General features: G+C 50.6%; 1 long non-coding RNA gene across 1 annotated transcript; it reads right to left on the reverse strand.

Annotated features, from left to right (window-relative positions):
• Window positions 1–981: 981 nt before the first annotated feature.
• Window positions 982–2,685, reverse strand: LOC114813192. Its single transcript, XR_003760835.2, has 2 exons — window positions 2,560–2,685; window positions 982–1,084 (listed from the first exon to the last, which is right to left on the reverse strand). It is a non-coding gene; the product is annotated as an uncharacterized LOC114813192 (long non-coding RNA).
• Window positions 2,686–15,130: the final 12,445 nt, after the last annotated feature.

Below are 15,130 nucleotides of genomic sequence, written 5' to 3' on the forward strand. Positions count from 1 at the left end.
GTGCTCACTCTCTTAAATCCCCATTTTGCAGATGAGGTGCCTGAGGCGCAGAGCAATGAAGTGACTTGGCCAAGGTCACGCAACAGACGAATGATGGAGCCGGGATCAGAACCCAGGTCCCTCTGACTCCCAGCCCCATGCTCTATCCACTGGGCCACCCTAACCACTGGTGAAAGAACAATTTTGTGTCTCTTCATCCAACGCAGCTCCCTCTCAGACTGTGGATCCATTTTCCGATCTCTCCAGTCACTCAATCTTTGGACTTTGGATCATGGGCTTTGGGGTCAGAGGTCATGAGTTCGAATCCCAGCTCTGCCACTTGTCAGCTGTGTGACTGGGGGCGAGTCACTTCACTTCTCTGGGCCTCAGTTCCCTCATCTGTCAAATGGGGATGAAGACTGTGAGCCCCACGTGGGACGACCTGATTCCCCTGTGTCTCTTCCAGCGCTTAGGACGGTGCTCTGCACCTAGTAAGCGCTTACCAAATACCAGTATTATCGATCGTAGCGACTGAGCGCTTGCTGTGTGCAGAGCACTGTACTAAGCGCTCGGGAGAGGACAAGAGAACAGTAAACAGGCGCATTCCCAGCCCGCAACGACCTCTCTGGCTCGCTCCTTGGCTTTCGAAAGATCGGGGTGGGCCGATCTGTAAACCAGGCCAACGGACGGTCCTTCCGCAAGACGGGGTTTAACGAGGGAGTGAAGAATTAGTCGCTCTTGTCACCCTCTCAACACGACTTCTCCAAAGATGGGAGAACAGCTCATTTCCAGGTGATCGTTACACGGCCCGTCTCCCGAAATGGAGAACCGCGTCTTCTTTTAACCGAAGGAAGCCCCGGTTTAACACCACCTGGCCGCTATCTCGCTTTTGCCAGCTTCTCTGGTAATTAAAGGCCTTTGGATTTCAGCGATCTGACCCCTTTCATGAGTACCGGATTCATTTTTTTTTTTCTATGAAAAGAAAAGCCAGCGTGACCCAAATCCTTTCTCAGGAGAATTGCGGTGGCGGGAGCAATTTATTGCAAGTGATAGCACCCAGGATTGCATTTTCTCCGGGGGCAGAGTTGGCTAGACCTCTTCCCCTCTAGAAAAATAAAGAAAGAAATAAAAATCAGCTCGGACAAGCAGTTGGGAATAGAAAGATATTCTTGAGATTGTCATGATCGGTAATCCTAATCTGAAGGGCAGGTAGAGTTAGGATTTAAACTTAATTATCCGAGCGTCCCAGTGAGTAGCAGCATGGCCCGGAACGACCTGGGTTCTAATCCGGCCTCCGACCCCGACCTGCTGTGTGACCTTGGGAAGGTCGCCGAACCTCTCTGGGCCTCAGTTATCTCAACTATAAAATGGGGATTAAGAATGCGAGCCCCACGCAGGGACTGCGTCCAACCTGACTACCTTGTAACTGCCCCAGTGCTTAGAACAGAGCCTGACGCATAATAGGCAGGTAACAGCGCTTAGTCCAGTGCCCTGCACACAGTAAGCGCTCAATTAATACTATTGAATGAATTGAAATACCGTAAAAGAAAATGAGTGTATTCCATCGCTTCCTTTGTTAAGACCAAGGGGAGTCTTCGGGGAAGCAGCGAGGCCTAGTTGAAAGATCCCAGGCCTGGGAGTGGGAGGATCTGGGTTCTAATCCCAGTTCCCCCACATACTTGCTGTGTGACTTTACACACTTCGCTTTTCTGGCCCTAATTTCCCACATCTGCCAAAGGGGTATTCAATACCCGTGCCCCTTTTCATTCATTCAGTAGTATTTATTGAGCACTTACTATGTGCAGAGCACTGGACTAAGCGCTTGGAATGGACGAATGGGCAACAGTTAGAGACGGTCCCTGCCCTTTGACGGGCGCACGGTCAGATCGGGGGAGACGGACGGACGAGAACGACGGCGATAGATAGAATCAGAACGTGAGCTCCATGTGGCATCCGACCTGATCATCTTGTATCCTCCCTAGCGCTTAACGTAGTATATGCTTAACAAAAACTACTATTATAGTAATGATAGTAATAATAAGAGTAATAATTGTGACATTTGTTAAGTGCTTCCTCTGTCCCAGGCACTGTACTAAGCACTGGGGTGCATACGAGCAAATCGGGTTCGACAGACTCCACGTCCCCCACGGGGCTCCCAGTCTTAATCCCCATTTTGCAGATGAGGGAACCGAGGCACAGGGAAGTTAAGTGACTTGCCCAAGGCCACGCAGCAGACAAGCGATCGAGCCGGGCTTATCGTGATCATCATCATCCCTTTCTCCGGTTCTTCGTGCCTTTCTCGATCTGTCTCCCTGTCTCTTCCTCTGCTTTCTCTCTCTGCCTTTCTCTGTTTCTCTCTCTGCCTCTTATTTTATTCTTTTCTCTATTTCTCTCCGTCTTTCTTTTTCTTTGCCTCCCTATCTCTTTCTCTGCCTTCTCTCTCTATGGCTCTCCCTCCTTTGTTTCTGTATTTCTAAATGTGCCTCTCCATCCCTCTCTCTCCCCTCTATAGAATAAAGCCATCTACAGATACCCCCAAATCCATCTCTACATATACCGATCATAGAGAGGTACACGTACATTTCGATATCTGAGTGCCGCGATCGATCTAAAAGTCACACTTTCAACTCAATAGATTGACCCCGGGGGGCGGTGGGGGCTCTGGGGCTGCTGCTTTGCTCTTCCAAGTTCGCGACGCAGTGCTCCGTAATCGGAAAAGTCTCAGTGAGCACCGTTGCTATGGCTACGCCAACCTGACCCGTGATGCTTCCAATACCAACCGGAGGAACTCAGACAAAGCCAGCCGTTCCCCCGCAGCGCTGAAACGCCGAAACCGGTTCATGCCTGCGGATAATATAAATCGTTACGCTCGTAAATAACCCCATCGGCCAGGCTTGCGAAGCTGGGAGGGAATCGAGGCATTGAGACCGTTATCGCTCCGACCGGGGTGCGAGTGACATTCGAGTCTCTCTTCGCGCCGTTTCCGCCGCGGTGCTTTCTTCGGAGAAAGGTTAATTGTCAAAATTACACGTGAGAAATTAAAAATCAGGTGAAAGATGATACCTAGGCTTTCACGGCCTAAAGAACAACAAGCCGAGACTGAGGTTGATTTGCATTCGAGTAAGGGACGCGCCATTTCCGCATACCCAGACCCTCCAAACCAGATTATTTGGATTATTAAATCAGGCGCAGAATCTGGTTGTGGAAAGGGAATGCATCTGATGACTGTTCTAATTGAACTCTCCCAAGTGCTCAGTACAGTGCTCTGCGCGCGTTAAGCGCTCAATAAATACATTTGAACGAATGAATGAAAAATAAAAGCAATACTAGGGGAAGTTGGGGATTGGAGACGTTACTGAGGAAATGGGTCAGGTCACAGGATATTCAAACTCTATCATTATTATGGTATTTGTTAAGTGCTTGCTCAGTGGAAAAAGCCCGGACTTGGGAGTCAGAGGTCACGGGTTCGAATCCCGGCTGTGCCACTTGTCAGCTGTGTGACTGTGTGACTGTGGGCAAGTCACTCAACTTCTCTGTGCCTCAGTTACCTCATCTGTCAAATGGGGATTAACTGTGAGCCTCACGTGGGACAACCTGATTACCCTCTATCTACCCCAGCGCTTAGAACAGTGCTCTGCATATAGTAAGCGCTTAACAAATACCAACATTATTATTATTATTATTATTATTTCAGTCCCTGTGCTAACCGCTGGAGTTGCGTAAAGGCAAATTGGGATAGACACAGTCCTCGTCACTCGTAGATTCAATCAGTCGTATCTATTGAGCGCTTACTATGTGCAGAACACTGTACTAAGCGCTTGGAAAGTACAATTCGGCAACAAAGAGAGACAATCCCTGCCCACACCGGGCTTACAGTCTAGAAGGAAGGAGACAGATGTCAAAACAAGTGAACAGGCAGCAATATAAAGAAATAGAATTCTAGATATATACACATCAAAACAAGTAAACGGGCATCAATGTAAATAAATAAAATTATAGATTTGTACATATATATATATATATACACAAGTACTGTGGGGCAGGGAAAGGGTGTAGAGAAAAGGGAGTAAGTCGGGATGATGTGGAGGGGAGGAGAAGCTGAGGAAAGGGGGGTTCAGTCCGGGAAGGCCTCCCGGAGGAGCTGAGCTCTCAGTGGGGCTTTGAAGAGGGGAAGAGAGGGAGTTTGGCGGAGGTGAGGAGGGAGGGCCTTCCGGGGCGGAGGTAGGACGCGGGCCGGGGCTCGACGGCGGGACGGGCGAGAAGGAGGCCCGGGGAGGAGGTGAGCGGGGGCGGAGGAGCGGAGCGTGCGAGCCGCGATGGAGAAGGACAGAAGGGAGGTGACGCAGGAGAGGGGTCAGGGGACGGACGGCTTGGAAGCCAAGACTGAGGAGTTTTTTTCCCAAATGGAGCTCCCGGTCTCGATCCCCGTTTGACAGATGAGTCAACTGAGGCCCAGAGAAGTGAAGTGATTCATTCAATAGTGTTTATTGAGCGCTTACTACGTGCAGAGCACTGTACTAAGCGCTTGGAATGAACAAGTCGGCAACAGATAGAGACGGTCCCTGCCGTCTGACGGGCGCGCGGTCTAATCCGGGGAGACGGACGGACGGGAACGATGGCGATAAATAGAGTCGAGGGGAAGAACGTCTCGTAAAAACAGTGGCAAATAAATAGAATCGAGGCGATGTACAATTCATTAACGAAATAAATAGGGTGACGGAAATATATACAGTCGAGCGGACGAGTACGGTGCCGAGGGGATGGGAAGGGAGAGGTGGAGGAGCGGAGGGAAAGGGGGAAAAGAGGGTTTAGCCGCGGAGAGGCGAAGGGGGGGCGGCAGAGGGAGTAGAGGGAGAAGAGGAGCTCGGTCCGGGAAGGCCTCTCGGAGGAGGTGAGTTTTCAGTAGGGTTTCGAAGAGGGGAAGAGGACGAGTCCGGCGGAGGCGAGGAGGGAGGGCCTCCCGGGACCGCGGGAGGACGCGGCCCGGGGGTCGACGGCGGGACGGGCGAGACCGGGGGACGGCGAGGAGGCGGGCGGCGGAGGAGCGGAGCGTGCGGGGTGGGCGGTAGAGAGAGAGGAGGGAGGAGAGGTAGGAAGGGGCCAGGTGACGGAGAGCCTCGAAGCCTAGAGTGAGGAGTTTCGTCCAAGGTCACGTAGGCAAGAGGCAGAACCCGGGATTAGAACCTTGACTTTCTAACTCCCGGCCCCGGGCTCCATGCGCTACACCACGCTGCTTCCCAAGCTAAATGCGGTCCCGATTGCCAAACCACTGGAGGGAAAATCGTTTGTAAACCGTTATCTCTCATCTCATCAAGAACAGCCCTGGGTTTGTTTGATCGACCGGTTAAGCGACGGTTGGCGTCCATTTCATATCGCGGGGTGATTTCAAAGGTCAAGATAGAGGGCAAGATCCTCGCCCTGAAGGGGTCTGCAATCTAGCAGTGGGAGACCGCTATAGCTTTCGAACTGATCTTGGATTTGCGGTAGCATTTTCACATTTCATATTTTCCTTTCCCGCAGCGTAGCTCAGTGGAAAGAGCCCGGGCTTGGGAGTCAGGGGTCAGGGGTTCGAATCCCAGCTCTGCCCCTTGTCAGCTGGGTGACTGTGGGCGAGTCACTTCACTTCTCTGGGCCTCAGTGACCTCATCTGGAAAATGGGGATTAACTGTGAGCCTCAGATGGGACAACCTGATGACCCTGTATCTCCCCCGGCGCTTAGAACGGTGCTCTGCACATAGGAAGCGCTTAACAAATACCGACATTATTATTATTATTTTCCCAAGTTCATCAGTAATAATGCTAGTTTTTATCAGGCCTTATATGCCAAGATCTGTGCTAAGAGCTTGGATAATAATAATAAAAATGGTATTTGTTAAGGGCTTCTTATGTGCCAAGCACTGTTCTAAGCACTGGGGTAGATATAAGGTAATCACAATGTCCCACGTGGGGCTCACAGTCTTAATCCCCAATTTAAAAACGAGGTAACTGATGCACAGAAAGGTTGAGTGGCTTGCCCAAAGTCACACAGCTGATAAGTGGTGGGGCCAGGATTAGAACTCATGACCTCTGACTCCCAAGCCCGGGCTCTTTCCACTAAGCCATGCGGCTTCTGTATCATTCTCATGGCTCATGAGAATAATTCGAATCATAATTGTGGTATTAATAATAATAATAATAATAATGTCGGTATTTGTTAAGCGCTTACTATGTGCAGAGCACTGTTCTACGCACTGGGGGAGACACAAGGGAATCAGGTTGTCCCACGTGGGGCTCACAGTCTTCACCCCCATTTTACAGATGAGGGAACTGAGGCCCAGAGAAGTGAAGTGACTTGCCCACAATCACACAGCTGACAGGTGGCAGAGCCGGGATTCGAACCCGTGACCTCTGACTCCCAAGCCTGGGCCCTTTCCACCGAGCCACGCTGCTCCTCAGTGGATCTTCTTAGTGAATCGCTTACTATGTGCCAAGCACTGTTCTAAGCGCTGGGGTAGATACAGGATAATCAGGTTAGGCACAGTCCCTGTCCCACATGGGCTCACGGTCTTAACCTCATTTTACAGATGAGGTAACTGAGGCACAGTGAAGTGAAGTGACTTACCCAAGGTCACACAGCAGACACGTGGAATAGCCAGAATTTAAACTCACGACCCCTGACTCACAGACCCGTGCTTTTTCCACTAGGCCAGACTCCTTCTCTAATTGAATTGGAAAATTCAATTGGAAATAATAATGGCAATACTCATGATGGTGTTTGTTAAGCGCTTACCATGTGCCCAAGCACTGTTCTAAGCGCCGGGGCGGATACAAGCTCATCAGGTTGTCCCACTTGGGATTCACTGTCTTCATCCCCATTTTCCAGATGAGGTCACGGAGGCAGAGAGAAGTGAAGTGACTTGCCTAAGGTCACACACCAGACAGGTGGTGGAGGCGGGATTAGAACCCACGTCCTCTGACTCCCAAGCCCGACCTCTTGCCACTGAGCCACACTGCTTCTTGTGTGATAATAATAATATCCGTTAAGCCCTTACTATGCTTCGAACAATCTTTAAACCCTGGGTTAGATACACGATGATTAGGTCAGACCCTATCCCTGCCCCTCATGGGACTCACATCCTAAATAGGAGGGAAAAGAGGGATCGAATCCTCCTTTAGCACAGGAGGGAACTGAGGCCCGGTGAGGCGAAGTGACTTGCACAAGGTCACCCAGCAGACAAACGGCATAGGCGGGATTAGAATCCAGGTCCTCTGACTCCCAGGCCCGAGCCCTTCCCACTAGGCCAAGCTGTTCTAGTCACGACATCATAATAATAATAATAATGTTGGTATCTTTTAAGCGCTTGGACGGTCAGCCCTACGTGGGACGGGGACTGCGTCCATCCCGATTAACTTGTATCTAACCCAGAGCTCAGAGCAGCGTTTGATACATAGTGAGCGCTTTAGAAACCCCACTGAAAAACCCAAATTCTCCTCACTTTACAGACGAGCCATCGGGGGTCCAGAGAGGTTAAGTGACTTGCACAAGGTCACGCAGCAGGCCACTAGAAGAACTGGGAGCAGGACGGTGCTCCTTCTGATTACGTTGATAATAATACTAATCATAATGACATTTGTTAAGCGCTTACTATGTGCAAAGCACTGCCCGTCTAGACTGTAAGCTCATTGTGAGCAGGGAATGTGTCTCCCGACTCTGCTATATTGTACCCCGCCCCCCCTCAAGCGCTTACTACATTGCTCAGGGGAAGGGGCCCGGGCTTGGGAGTCAGAAGTCAGGGGTTCAAATCCCGGCTCTGCCACTCGTCAGCTGGGTGACTGTGGGCGAGTCACTTCACTTCTCTGTGCCTCAGTTCCCTCATCTGGAAAATGGGGATTAACTGTGAGCCTCACGTGGGCCGACCCGATGACCCTGTATCTCCCCAGCGCTTGGAACGGTGCTCTGCACATAGTAAGCGCTTGACAAATACCAGCACTATTATTACAGTGCTCTGCACACAGGAAGTGCTCAGTAAGCACAACTGATTGATGGATCGCTTGATCTATTCCGGCGTTTAGCAGGGAGCCTGGCACGTAATGATGATAATTCTGTTGCCGTTTTGTACATTCCAAGCGCTTAGGACAGTGTTCTAAGCGCTCGATAAATGCTATTGAATGAATGAATGAATTCACAATTACGGTATTTGTTAAGCACTTACTAGGTGCGAAGCACCGGTCTAAGCACCTGGGTGGCTACAAGCAAACACAGTCCCCGTCCCACGTGGGGCTCACGGTCTTAATCCCCATTTTACAGATGAGGGAACTGAGGCACAGAAGTTAAATGACCTGCCCAAGGTCGCTCAGCAGACAAGCGGCGGAGCCGGGATTAGAACCCATGACCTTCTCTCTCCCCGGGCCGGGTTCTTTCCAAGGGCCTTAAAATTACAATCCACATTCAGTGTCGATCTCCAGGTGACCAAGAGTCTGCGGGCGGATCGGCCTCCAGAGCTAAGGATCGTTTGTGTTTAATCTTTCATAAACCTTCCCGTCTGCTTCCCGTCACCGGGGAGAACGACAAGCCGTCCAGGTCAGAGAGCGCGAGAAGATTGTCAGTCCTTCCGTAAGACAAGCTCCCGACACGGATCTATTCCAGCTGGGAAAATGGGAATGCTATCATTTAGCCTCTTAATCCCCGCAAATAGACAGGGCACGATCGATCGCCGCGTGCCAGGCGTCTCAGCGGCCAAGAAAACCTTTGGAAACGGCGAAGGTGAAACACCTCGACGGACGCATTCGCGAGTCGCTGCGGTGATTAAATTTCCCCTGAGCTAGGGCCGTTGGCGGGGCGGTGGGAGCGAGTGGAAAGAGCAGTAGGCCTGGGAGTCAGAAGTCCTGGGTTCTAATCCCGCCTCCGCCACTTGTCAGCTGTGTGATCTTGGACAAGTCACTTCCTTTCCTCTGTGCCTCGGTTCCCTCATCTGTAAAATGGGGATGAAGACTGTGAGCCCCGCATGGGGCAACCTGAGGACCGTGTATCTGCCCCAGCGCTTAGAACAGTTCTCGGCACATAGTAAGCGCTTAACAAATCCCATCGTCATTAGTCCAGCTCGGCCACGTTCCCGCTACGCGGCCTCGGGCAAGTCGCTTCACTTCTCTGGGCCTCGGTTACCTCATCTGTAAAATGGGGATGGAGACCGTGAGCCCTATGTGGGACAGGGATGTGTCCAACCCGATTTGCTTGGATCGACCCCGGCGCTATGAACGGTGCCTGGCACATAGTAAGCGCTTAACAAATACCACAATTGTTATCTTTTGTCCCTGCTACTTAGATTGATAGCCCTGTGTCTGCCCAACCTGTATAAGAGAAGCAGCGTGGCTCAGTGGAAAGAGCCCAGGCTTGGGAGCCAGAGGTCGTGGGTTCGACCCCCGGCTCGGCCACTTGTCCGCTGGGTGACTGTGGGCGAGTCACTTCACTTCTCTGTGCCTCAGTTACCTCATCTGTAAAATGGGGATTGACTGTGAGCCTCACGTGGGACGACCTGATGATCCTGTATCTACCCCGGCGCTTAGAACAGTGCTCTGCACATAGTAAGCGCTTAACAAATGCCAACATTATTATTATTATTATTATTATCACGGCTATGACCTTCACTGTGCTCTCCCAAGATCTCAGTCCGGTGCTCTGCCCACAATAGATGCTCAATAACTCCTATCGCTTCTACGTTCGATCAGAAAACTGCCGCACAATCAGTACTGGTTGGAGGCAGAAGAATTGAGAGGGATGATCAAAGGAGAGCTCCATTTCACCCTTAACCTCACAACTGGGAAGAATTTGAACTACGCAAAGCGCAGGTTTCCGTGACATTAACGAAGAAAACGTCCCCGGCTCCCTCTCCTCTTTCGGGCCTGAAAGCGAAAAGACGTTTCAATGCAGAGTTCAGTCGCTTGAACTGTACTTTTTAATTGGTGGGCTCCTGTCACCGTGTGAAAAAGATAAAGCAACACAAAATGTGCTGCAGTTTCTTTTTTTCGAGATGTTCACTTCGGGATAAACAGCCCTCTTTGGGCTGGAATCTGAAATTATATTCCCCTAAAAAGTGCCACGTTGGCACTTCTCTGACATCTAAATATTGCGTATTCAAAAGCATCAATAGCACTTATTATGTCCTATGTGCTCTAGCACTTAATCAATCAAAGAAATCATATTTTTTCAAAGCTTACCGTGTGCTGAGCGCTCTACAAAGCACCGGGGAGAATACAGTACGACAGAGTTGGTACGTCTATTCCCCGCCCACGAGGAACTTGCAGTCTAGAAGGGAAGACAGGGATTAATAAGAATAAATCAATTAAGGATTGGTTCATAACCTCTCTCCCTTTGCTCTTCCCCCCCTGGCCCCTCCCCACAGCATTTGTGTCTATAGGTCAAATTTATAATTCTATATATTTATAGTAGAGGTGTAGAGATCCATAATTCTATTTATTTCCTTTGATGCTATCGATGCCTGTTTACTTGCTTTGATGCCCGCCTCCCCCCTTCTAGACCCTGAGCCCGCCGTGGCCGGGGATTTTCTCTATTTGTTGCCGAACTGTACTTTCCAAATGCTCAGCACAGTGCTCTGCACGGAGTAGGAGCTCAATACATACGATTGAATGAATGAAGTGGTCTGGGGCCGAAGGACCGGTGAATAAAGGGTGCAAATCTAAGTGTGAGACTGACACAGAAGGGAGTGGGAGAAGAGGAAAGGAGGGCTTAGTCAGGGGAGGCCTCTTGGAGGAGGCGGGACTTCAATAAGGCTTGGAAGTGGGGGAGAGGCATTGTCGGTCACGCCAGCGCTTAGAACAGTGCTTGGCACATAGTAAGCGCTTAACAAATGACATTATCATTATTATATGAGGAGGGAGGGGTTCCAGGCCAGGGGCAGGACGTGGGCGAGAGGGCGGAGGCGGGAGAGAGGAGGTGGAGGCCCAGGGAGAAGGTCGGCATGAGAGGAACGGAGCGCGCGGGCCGGGCCGGAGGAGGAGAGCGGCCCGGTGAAGTGGGAGGGGGCCGGGGATGGACGGCTTTAAAGCCGACGGTGACGAGTCTCCGTCGATGGGGAGGTGGACGGGCAACCGCTGGAGGGTCTTGAGGAGGGGGGAAGACATGGACTGAATGTTCCTGTAGGAAAACGATCCCGGCGGCAGAGTGAAGCGTGGGCCGGAGCGGGGGAGACAGGACGCGGGAAGGTCAGCGAGGAAGCCGAAGCAGTCATCAAGGCAGGAGAGGACGAATGCTTGGACGGACACGTAGGCAGGTCGGGGGGAGCGGAAAGAGAGGATTTCAGCGATGTCGTGAAGGTCGAACTGCCAGGATTTGGTGAGGGATTGAATACCGAGGAGCAGCGTGGCTCAGTGGAAAGAGCCCGGGCTTAGGAGTCAGACGTCGTGGGTTCTAATTCCAGCTCCGCCACCTGTCAGCTGGGTGACTTTGGGCAAGCCACTTCTCGGTGCCTCGGTGACCTCATCTGTAAAATGAGGACGAAGACTGCGAGCCTCACGTGGGATAACGTGATCACAACGAGAACAGAGCTCGGTACATAGTAAGCGCTTAACGAACACCAACGTTATCATTACTATTATATGTGGATTGAAAGAGAGATGAGTTGAGGAGAACACCAAAGGTCTTGTGAGATGGGGAGGATGGTGCTACTGTCTTTCCCGTGATGGGAAAGTCAGGGGGAGGACGGGTCTTGGGTGGAAAGCTGAGAAGCTCTATTTTGGAAATATTAAGTTCGAGGTGTTGGCAGAGAAAGAAAAGCCGAGAAAGAGCCGTCCCGAAGGCAGGGGGAAACGTGAGGCTGCACAGTGAGAGAGACGAGGGCTGGAGATGGAGATTCGGGATTCATCCGCACAGAGAATTGACAGTTGAAGCCATGGGAGCGGACGAGTTCTCCAAGGGAGTGGGTGCAGATGGAGAAGAGAAGGGGACCCAGAACCGAGCCTTGGGGAACCCCCATGTTGGGGGGTGAGAGGAAGAGGAGGAGGCCGTGAAAGAGACTGAGAATGAGAGATAGGAGGAGAGCCAGCCGAGAACCGTGTCAGGGAAGCCGAGGCTGGATAACGTTTCCAGGAGACTCCCGATCTGCTGCCGATTTGTCCATTCCAAGCGCTTAGTCCAGTGCTCTGCACATAGTCAGTGCTCAATAAATACTATTGAATGAATGAATGAGAAGGGGGTGGTCCAAGGCCCCTCCGTGTCCAAGGCAGCCGAGGGATCGAGGAGGATCAGGATGGAGCGGAGGCCGTAGGTTTTGGCAAGAAGGAGCTCACCGTTCCTCTTCGTTCATTCATTCCATCGTATTTATTGAGCGCTTACCGTGTGCAGAGCACTGTACTGAGGTCTTGGAGAGTAATAATAATAATAATAATGTTGGTATTTGTTCAGCGCTTACTATGTGTAGAGCACCGTTCTCGACCCTGGGGTATACAGGGTAATCAGGTCATCCCACATGAGGCTCACGGTCTTCATCCCCATTTTACAGATGAGGTAACTGAGGCACAGAGGAGTGAAATGATTTGCCCACCGTCACACAGCTGCCAAGTGGCAGAGCAGGGATTCGAACCCATGACCTCTGAACTCCCGAGCCCTAGTACAGTTCGTTCCTTTGCCTCAAGGGGTTTCCAGGCTAAGAGGGAGGAGAACAGGTATCTTATCTCCTTTTTCAGATAAGATAAAGGAGGAACGGAGAAGCAAATTGACTTGCCCTAGGTGGGATTAGAACCCAGGTCCTCTGACTCCCAGGCCTCCGTCTTTCCATTACGCCGCTCTGCACACAATCGGTTAAATCCCCTATTGATTGATCCGCAAAAAAAATTTGCGAAGCTTTATTATAATCCCTCCAGTGTGTGAGAAAAGTGAGACGAGAAAATAAAACTCAATGAATTTTGCCACTCTATATTTCTGTGCGCAATTAATCATTCAGTCGTATTGATTGAGCGCTTATTGTGTGCAGAGCCCTGTACTAAGCGCTTGAAAAGTACAATTAGGCAGCAGATAGAGACAATCTCTACATTAGAGAAGCAGCGTGGCTCAGTGGAAAGAGCACGGGCTTCGGAGTCAGAGGTCATGGGTTCGAATCTCGGCTCTGCCACTTGTCAGCTGTGTGACCTAAGGCAAGTCGCTTGACTTCTCTGGGCCTCAGTGACCTCATCTGTAAAATGGGGATGAAGACCGTGAGCCTCACGTGGGACAACCTGATGACCCTGTATCTACCCCGGGGCTTAGAACAGTGTTCTGCACATAGTAAGCGCTTAACAAATACCAACATTATGAGCTCCAGATACGCATGGATCGTCTTGGCTGTGTTTTAGGAATATTAAATTCCAGGATTCCCAAAACAATCACCGTGCCCGTAACATTTTAAAAATCTCCCTGCCAGTAAGAGTATGCTTTAGATATATGCAAAATCAAGCTTCTTTCGGGAATCCACATCTTGTTAACCCTCTACAAAAATCGCTTTTATTGCAGCCTCCATACGCTCCTATGCTTGGTACCTCTAGGATGTGCTCTCCTAGGGAGCAGTACGAGATCGATTTAAATAATTATTATTTGTTGATGATTCCTGATCGGTTCCAAATTTGCAGAAGTGTTTTTTTGGTACTTCTAGGGAAATTATCTCAGCGGAGTGACTCCGGTCGCGTCTCGGCGTGTTGAGAGGAACCTGTTCGGAAGGGCCCGGTGAACAATTTGATGGTATTTGGAAGTCGGAAATTAGCTCCGAAACTTTCATTTTGCCGTCTCAATCTAAGCCTCAGACGAGCATCTTACGGGCTGTTACCTTCATGTCTGGAAATAGTCAGAGGCGGACTCCTCTGGCTTGCCTTAATCAGCAGCTATTGAAAGACGAGACGCACCTTCGAGTTTCTTGATTAGAGACATAATTCGGTCTATTGTATCTTTCCAGAGGGCGTATCGTGAGAATCCAAAACGGTTAAAAACAAGGCAGAAGAGTTGGCTCTTGCAACTAGACCGAATTGGACGTTGATGGACGCTTTTCTTGAGCTGTGATTCCGCTGACTGGCCCATTAGTTATATTTAACACATCGAAGACGCTTTGATTCATCCTGGATTGTGACAGATTAAATCTGGCAAAAGACTGAGTTATTCCTTCTATGTAATAAATCCACCGGCACAGACAATTCGGTAGTGGATCAAACGTCAAATTGTACTTATTGGACACCTACTGTGTGGAGAGGACCGCACTGGGCTTCGACTACCGTGAAGGAATAGGGGTTCCTCCGGTGGTTTCAACTTCCATCTCTCCATGGATGATTCCCAAATCTCCATCGCCGTCCTTTTCTGCATTTCCTCCCGCCTCCAAGACATCTCCGCTCGGATGTCCCTCGGGACATCTCTAACCGTACGTGTTCGAAAGCCGCGTGGCTCAGTGGAAAGAGCCCGGGCTTCGGAGTCAGAGGTCATGGGTTCTACTCCCGGCTCTGCCGCTTGTCAGCTGGGTGACGGTGGGGGAGTCACTTCACTTCTCTGGGCCTCAGTGACCTCATCTGGAAAATGGGGATTAACTGGGAGCCTCACGTGGGACGACCCGATTCCCCTGTATCTCCCCCAGCGCTTAGAACAGTGCTCTGCACGTAGTAAGCGCTTAACAAATACCAACATTTTTTTCTTCCGAAACAGATCTTCCCATCTTCCCACTCAAGCCCCGTCCTGCCACTGACGTTTCTAAGATGGTGGATAACACCGCCATCCTCCATCTCCCAAGTCCATAACCTTGGCGTTATCCTCGACACATCTCTCTCCTTCAACCTCTGTGTCCGGCCTATGACCAAATCCTGCCAGTTCAACCTTCACAACAGTTCTCGAATCTGCCCCTTTCCTCTCCATCCGAACCGCTACCCTGTCGATTCAAGCATTTGTATCTAACTCGTCCCGATGACAGTATCGGCCTCCTTGCCGACCTCCCCGCCTCCTGTTTCTCCCGACTTGAGTCCCGATTTCGTTCTGCTTTTTTCAGTTTTTCTTCCTGTTTCTCACCCTTCTTCTGCTTTCTCTCCTCTCTCTTTTTTCTATCTCTTCATCCCTAATCCTCCAACCTCCTCCCGTTTTCCCTCTGGGCAGACCTTTTTGAAGTAAGAGCTCTTTGAGATACCTTTTTAAAAACCGACAGGGGTGTTCCTG

Source organism: Ornithorhynchus anatinus, chromosome 7 (assembly GCF_004115215.2).
Source record: "Ornithorhynchus anatinus isolate Pmale09 chromosome 7, mOrnAna1.pri.v4, whole genome shotgun sequence".
Lineage (NCBI taxonomy): Eukaryota > Metazoa > Chordata > Mammalia > Monotremata > Ornithorhynchidae > Ornithorhynchus > Ornithorhynchus anatinus.